An 8,295-nucleotide genomic window follows, 5' to 3' on the forward strand; every position below is an offset into this window, starting at 1 on the left:
GCTAACCTCCACAAATGGGGAGAGCTCCTCTATTTATAAAGTTCTCTGGTGGCCTCGTTGGCAATGGCTCAGTTGGTCTATACTGACCTTTGGACCTAATTAGTTGGATTTGGGCTTGATTTGACGTTTGGGTCAAATTCATCCTATTTTTGGGCTTAATTGGACTAACCTAAATATAATATCAAATTTGGTCAAATTAATCTTATATGATTCAACAGTCATGATGAAACCATGTGGCGTTATTAGAATGTTGGAGGTAATTTGGATTGTCATAAGTTGAAATACTAGGTGTTTTCATGTTACATAATTTACAAATACAAGGTCAATACAATGTGTTGGTCCAACAAGTTCAAACCATTGACTTTGGGTGTCTTGGAGGCAATTTGGATCGCCATTTGTGCAAATACAGGAGTTGGTCACAATTTTTGAAGAGTTGGAGCTTTCAATTTGCAAACAAAGACTCTTTCCATCTTGAGTGGAAGTGCCAAATGAAGCTTAGAATTCGAATATGGCACTCCAAACACTTTGTTGGCCCAACAAATCAGTTGAAAGAGATGCTCAAGGCCTTCCCCGCTAGCCTTCAGCACAAACCAGTGTCTGACATCCTAATTGGAGTGCATCGTTGTCATGACTCCATCGAGTTGAGCAGAGCAATCAGTGAGGAAAATTTCTTTGTTGTCTCTAGAGACTTGGATACATTGGCCACTTTGTGGATGATATATAACATATGAGAATGATGCATTGGAATTTGGATCTGTGTACCATAAAAATGTTACAAATTGTTAATTAACTAGTTTTACAAAACTTTTTTGAATTATTGACATTTATTTTTACAAATTGGAGTAGTTTGCTATTATAGATCTTTCATGTACTCATAACATTAATATAATTACCTTGTAATAGGGTCTGCAATAGTTGAAACTTCTTTACAAAGTTGGGATTCTTAATTTGAGTCCAACTGGAGTCGAGTACTCCAAAAGCTTCTGCAGGCTCTGCTTGACCTTCCCTATAATAATAGCTTCCTTGCCAAGTCCACAATGCCCAATCCAAATCTTTTTGTGCAAGATGGGCTGTGAAGCAACTCATGATCGATTTTCTGCATCATCAACCTCTCTTTGATCATACCCATATTCACTAACAAATAAAGGAAATGGATTTGATCCTTCCATTACAAACCCAGCATGGTCTATAAATCATTCACAATATTTGCACAGATCTTGTTTCAATGTGTTGTTGTACAAACTTGCTCTCAGAATCTCCACTAAAAGAATAGATAGTTACCTCGAAAACTAACTTATTGTCTAGGTGTTTACCGTCAAAGGCTTTTCCTTTAAGCATCGGAGATCATTGTCATAATTTAAGCCTGAAACAATCACTAAAACTTCTGGATTTATTTTATGAATCGTGGTTACTCCTTGAGTTACATAGTTGTTCCAATCATTTGCATTTTCCATAAAGCCTCGTATCTCATTTCGTAAACTCATTCCTATTACCTAAACAACAATCAAAAGACTTTATATGTTAATGAAATGTTATAAAAGTTTTTAAAAGGTGAGTTTAGTTTAAGAATTTAAGAAAATCTCTTTGATGTTACATACCGTTGATTTGTTGCGAAAGCGTTGGGCAACTAAGCTAAGACCTTGTAGCCATTCTTGAGGGTCAAAATTGCGGTTTCCGAAAAAACCATTGCCATCATCAAGAGAGCAACACCATCTTGGTTGGCTGATGTGATTGTCAACGATGACCATCAGACCACTCGCCCCCAACACATCAACAACAGCTTCATAAGCTTCAGCAATAGTCTTGTTCAACACAAAAGGATTATATTGAGCCAATCCAACTTTTGCTTGTTTTAAATCAAGAAGATCAAAGTTTTCTTCAACCGTCCTATTCGCATAGCGAGTAAACATATGGGTTGCATATGTGAGTCGTACACAATTGAATCTTAACTTGATTGCCTCATCTGCTAGTTCTTTTAACGGTCTATGGTTGAGGCCTTCTGCCAACATGCTCTGTGTGTGCGAAGGCCAATTCACACACACAAGTTTCACTCGACGACCTGTTTGTGAATCAATGATCCATCTTCCTCGTGTTGACAATGGTAACGAATAAGTTGAAAGAGATGAAAACACAAAAGCTAAGGCTAGAAATAGAATGATTTGAAAAGGTCTTCCCATTTTCTTGTATCTTTTTGTCAATAAATATCTTTTTTTGGATTGTGGTGAGAAGCAAAGCCCGAACATTGCTTATATAAACTCTTTTATGTTGGTTGAAATTTGTTTAAAGTTTGTGTTGATGTATACAACTTTGGCATACTTTTTCTATATTGAGAAGCTTAATTTTGTTCATAAAATGTGTTTCCAATTTTGTTGAAAATCGATAAATGTTGCTAACAAATTAATGCTAGCTAAGTCTCGAGAAACTTCCGGCCAACAAAATCAATACTTTGATCATAACAAAGCTTTCAATTTCAATATAGGGACAGTTGTAAATATAAGTATTAGACCCAAAGTCTTAGTAAATATAACATAATGTAAAAAAAAATTACAAATAAGACCAAATTTAAATAGTTTATCAGTAATAGACCATATTATTGGTAGGAGTCTATTAGTGATACGTCATATCACCGGTAAGAGTCTATCAACGATAAAAGTCTATCGTTAATAGACTTGACTATATTTGTAATTTTTTTTAAATGATGTTATACACTTGGTTATTATTTAAAAAAAATACTACCAATTGTAATTACCCTTCAATATATCATTTCACGCTCTATTTCTCGTCTTGCCTATAAAAAAAATGCATATTAAAATTTAAATCACATTCTAATCTTCTGAAAAATTATAATGGATGGCAAAATATATTTATATATTTGTAATTGTGACTTCAATTTTTTTAACTTTGTATTTACAGAAAAATTCAAAACCAATTTTTATTTGAACGGTGACTTTAAATTCTATTATAAAAAACCAACCATGCATAAAAATGTAAGTGTATCAACAATATATCATATACAAGAACATGAGTGTATTTGACATTAATTAGTAAATATTAGAAGTAAGATATGAGTCTATTAACAATTATATAACATCAATCTGTTGGACCAGTATGACAATCCTAGAGACAGGTGAATAAAGTTTAATTAAACTTTTTGAAAAATATGCTTAATTTAAACTAATTAAATATTTTTTAAATAAAATTAACAAAAATCCTAATTGATGCTAAATAGCAAGATTAATTAAAATTATTTAACAATATACTTAATCAATCTCAACCAACAAAAGACATGCAATTAAAATTAAATAAAAAAAATAATTAGAAAAGAGTTAGAGAATAAGACATCATAATTTTATAGTGGTCCAGTCAAACTTGATCTACATCACTTTTTTAAGCACCTCTTGGAATTTCGATTAAAAATCTCCTTTGACTCTTTCCACATATGAAAGACGAACTACTACCTTGCTCCTTTTTCGGATTTAAGAACAAACCCAATCATTTCCATCGGTTAGGATCCAACCATTACTATATTCATGAAGCTTTGGAACACTTAATAAAGCTCTCTGAAAATAGTGGGCATACATACAAGTTTGGGCTCACAATATTTAATCCTCAAAATAAATAAAAAATTTCTCAAAAAAAGATGAAAATAAAGAAAATTGAGAGCTTTGAGAGATCAACAATATTGGTCTTTTGTAATTTTTAAGGATTGTAAAGTGTGAAAAAGTTGGGAAAATTTTAGAGAAGATGAAGTTTAAAAAGAGAGGAAAGTGAGGTAAAAATTAGATTTTGATTTGAATCATTCGATTGATAAATAAAATATAAAGTTGAGATTAAAAGTAGAAAAATAATAAAAGAAAATAAAGAAATATATATAATTCTTTTCAATTGAAAACCTGCATATGCAGTTTATTTATTTATTTATTTTTAAATTAAGTGACCAACGGTCATTTTTTCTTTTCCTTTTTAAATTTATCTTTTTTAACAAAATCCTTCTTGTTTTAGTTTTCTTTAATTATTTTTTTTAATTTAAAGAAAATCAAAATCCATCCGTTACAAATTTAAGCTCCATGTGTCATTCACCGTTAGCTCAAAATGGCATTCTATAATTGGTCCAATTTGATGATTTGGCTACCACGTCACTATCTCAAGCATTTTGTTCGTTACGCTTCTTTTTGCTATATCTTTTTCATTTGAACTCCGATTTGGGTGATTCACAAGGCATCGAAATCGTTGTTCCGAGTTCTATGCTATGGACTATTCAAAATATTAATTAATTAATTTAATTTGAGATTAAGGGCTAAAAAGCCAACAATCTCCCACTTTTTTATGATGACAAACCATAGAAGAAAAATAACTTAAAATGTACATAACCATATCAATACATGTGATCACTAATTTAATTTCATTATCAAGTAGTCATATGACCATAAAGTTCAGGCTTGAAATTCATACAAAAGAATGACCTTCTCCCTCTTAATTAATTCTCCCCCTAAATATACATTCCAACACATTCATAACACATTTTCCTAACACTTCTCTCCTTTTGGAATCATCAAAAAGAAAAATAAGCATATAAGTGCTACCCTAAAAATATGAACACATACAAAGTATCTCAATTCTCCTCCTATATCATTACATAATAATATCAAGTAAGATAGGAAATCAAGATGCATCATAATGAATAATACCAAGGTGAAGCCTATTTTTGCAAAAACTTTCTTAAATCAATGGCTTGGTAAAAAATATCCACTAATTGATTATTAGAGCTTACAAATTCAAGAATAATGTTACCATTTTGTACATGCTCTCTAATAAAATGATACCTAATATCAATATGCTTAGTCCTATAATGGTGTATAAGGATTTTTAGTCAAATTAATAGCACTAGTATTATCACAAAATATGGGCACATTATTAAACTTTAATCCAAAATCACAAAGAGTTTGTTTCTTCCAAAGAACTTGTGCACAACAACTAGCAACTACAATATATTCTGTTTCGGTAATGGATAAAGCAACCAAATTTTGCTTTTTACTAAACTAAGATACTAAGAAACTACCCAGAAATTAGCAAGTCTCACTAGTACTCTTACGGTCAAGTAACTATAGGCAAAATCCATGTTGGAATATTTTACCAAATAACATTCAACATTTTTAGGATACCACAAACCTACATCAATAGTTCCAAGCAATTATTTAAATATTCTATTAACTATATGCAATTGTGATTCCTTAGGACAAGATTGAAATTCACACGAAGACATACACTAAAAATGATATCTGGTCTAGCAGCGGTCAAATAAAGTAAAGATCCGATCATACCTTGACAAGTCTTTATGTCCATATGTTTACCTTTTTTTATCTTTGTCAAGCTTTGTGGTAGTGCTCATAGGAGTTTTTGCAATTTTACCTTCATTGAATTTGAACCTCTTGGGTAAATCTCTTATGTATTTTTCTTGACTTATGAAGATACCATCCTTGAGTTGTTTGATTTGGAGTCCAAGGAAGAAACCGAGTTCTCTCATCATACTCATCTCAAATTCGTTATGCATACACTTAGAAAATTCTCCACACAAAGATGGATTAGTAGAACAAAAAATATTATCATCCACATATATTTGCACTATAAGCATATCATTTTTTTTACCTTAATAAAGAAAGTAGTATAAAAATTTCCCCTTTAAAGCCATTCTCGAGTAAAAGTTTCTAAATCTATCATACCAAGCTCGTGGAATTTGTTTTAAGCCATAAAGAGCTTTTTTTCAACTTATAACAAGATTAGGCAAATCAAAACTTTCAAAATCAAGAAGTTGTTCTACATAAACTTCCTGCATAATATAACCATTGAAAAAGGTACTTTTCACTTCATTTGATACAAAATAAAATTCTTATAAAAGACAAAAGCAAGCAACATTCTAATAGTTTCTAATCTAGCAACTGTTGCAGAAGTTTCTTCATAACTTATACCTTCTTCTTGACAATAACCTTGAACTACAAATTTAGCTTTATTTCTAATGTTATTTTCATTTTAATCCATTTTATTTCTAAACACTCATTTAGTTCCAATTATACATGCATTAGAAGGCCTAGGGACTACTCAAACTTTTTTCCTTTCAAATTGATTTAGTTCTACTTGCATAACTAAAATCCAAAACTCATCACATTCGACATCTTTAAAACTCTTAGGTTCAACTTGAGAAACAAAAGCAAGATTACTAAATAAATTAAGACAAGAACAAGTTTTTCACACCTTGTTTGGAGATGCTAAGAATCAAATCCTTGGGATGAGTTGGAGTGACGAATAATCATCTTCCTTCCTTTTATTGATGCTTACTTCTTGCATATTTGAAATAATTTTCCTGTCTTTGTCACTAACACGTAAATCTCCAAAATCTTTTTTTTAAATCATCACTACAAATAGTCTCACTAGAAACATTATTACAAGACTCATCAAACAAAACATGCATAGATTCCTCAATAACTAAAGTTCTCTTATTAAAAACTCTATAAGTTTTACTAGTAAAGGAATATCCTAGAAAAATACCAACATCCGTCATAAAATCAAATTTTTCAACTTTTTTTTTTTTTTGTTATTCAAAATAAAACACTTGCAACCAAAAACTTTGAAATACCCAATATTTGGAATTTTTCCATGTCAAAGCTCATGAGGAGTTTTATCTAAAGATGGTCTAACTAAAACTCTATTTAAAACATAACAAGCGGTATTAACGGCTTCCACCCAAAAATATTTAGGTAAACCATACTCATTCAATATTGACCTAGTGAATTCTTGCAAAGTACGATTTTTTCTTTCAACCACATCGTTTTGTTGAGAAGTCCTTGGAGAGGAAAAATTCTGAGAAAACTATTTTCTTCATAAAAAACTTTAAAAGCATCATTATTAAGTTCTTCTCCATGATCACTCCTAATTCTAGAAAAAAAAATCCTTTTTCATTATGAACTTTTTTAGCAAAACTAATAAAAATTTTCAAAGCATCATTCTTATATTTTATCATCAAAACCCAAGTAGATCTAGAAAAATCATCAACTATCACAAAATGCATAATAATTCCCTCCAAAGCTAGCAATTCTAGAATGGTCAAATAAGTCTATGTGTAATAATTGTAGGGTTCTAGTAGTAGAGACCGCATTTTTAGATTTGAAAGAAGACTTAGTTTGCTTACTCATTTGATAAGCATCACAAGCTTTATCATTTTCAAATTCAAATTTGAGAAGACCTCTAATCAAAGAATTATTGGAAATATTTGAAATTAAGTGCATGCTGGCATGTCCTAGTCTTCTATGCCATAACCAAGAATCATCATTCAATAAGGAAATGAAGGAACTCTAATGGGAGAGAACTTTGAGCGGAAGTAGATCGACCAAATTCTATTTTATTGAATACAAAGTTTACAGTAGACAAACAAACAAGATATGTATTTATTTCTAAATTACAGCATGCTTTAGAAAGGGTTTCAAGAAACCTCACCTTTGAAGACATTTTCTTCACGTTTTCACTCGAATAAATCACAAACTCCTTGAAGACCTTCTTCAAGATTAACCTTGAACAAAATTGAATATTACCACAAATGTTACCTTGCTATTCTCAGGGTGGGAACCCAGGAGTGGTGGACTTTGACTATTTTGGATGTTGAGGAAAAAAACTTAATGGAGAGGGAAGGATTGAGAATTTTCTCAAAAAACTCAAAAAAAAAAAAAAAAAAAAAGATCCCTTATGTTGTTAATCGATTAACCAACCAAAAAGAAGAAGAAACATTTCTTTTATTCTCCTTGTCAAAAATAACTACCACCATGGGTGGAGAGAAAAGAATAGAAAGGGAATTGTAACTTCCTTCCTTATTATTAAAATAATAATAATAATATAAATATAAATATGATAACTAACTTTTCATATTATATATATTAAATTATATGTTATATCAAATATAACATATAACCTATAGTTTTAATATTGTAAAACATACAATATAAGCTATAGTTTATTTTCTCTTTTATATGACATTTAATATAAATCATATTTATATTAAATTTAACAACTATGGATCCAATTCATAGAAACTATATTTGAATCTCATTCAAATATTTATTTCCTCCCATTAAGCTATAATGTATCAAATACATTATAACAACTCTATCAAATATAATTGAAACAACTTAATTATATCATATATAATCAAATCCCTCTATTAATTTGAACAATTAAAATGAATTTAAAAACTGATTCTCAACTAATTCTATTGAGCTACCAAGGATACCTCATGGTCATCTTAGTGAA

The 8,295-nt window shown here is 30.3% G+C and overlaps 1 pseudogene; it reads right to left on the bottom strand.

Moving 5' to 3' along the window:
- Positions 1 to 294: 294 nt before the first annotated feature.
- LOC120080943 lies at positions 295 to 2,177 on the bottom strand (annotated as a pseudogene).
- Between the last annotated feature and the right edge of the window lie 6,118 nt (positions 2,178 to 8,295).

Source organism: Benincasa hispida, chromosome 7, assembly GCF_009727055.1.
Source record: "Benincasa hispida cultivar B227 chromosome 7, ASM972705v1, whole genome shotgun sequence".
In the NCBI taxonomy this organism is placed as follows: domain Eukaryota; kingdom Viridiplantae; phylum Streptophyta; class Magnoliopsida; order Cucurbitales; family Cucurbitaceae; genus Benincasa; species Benincasa hispida.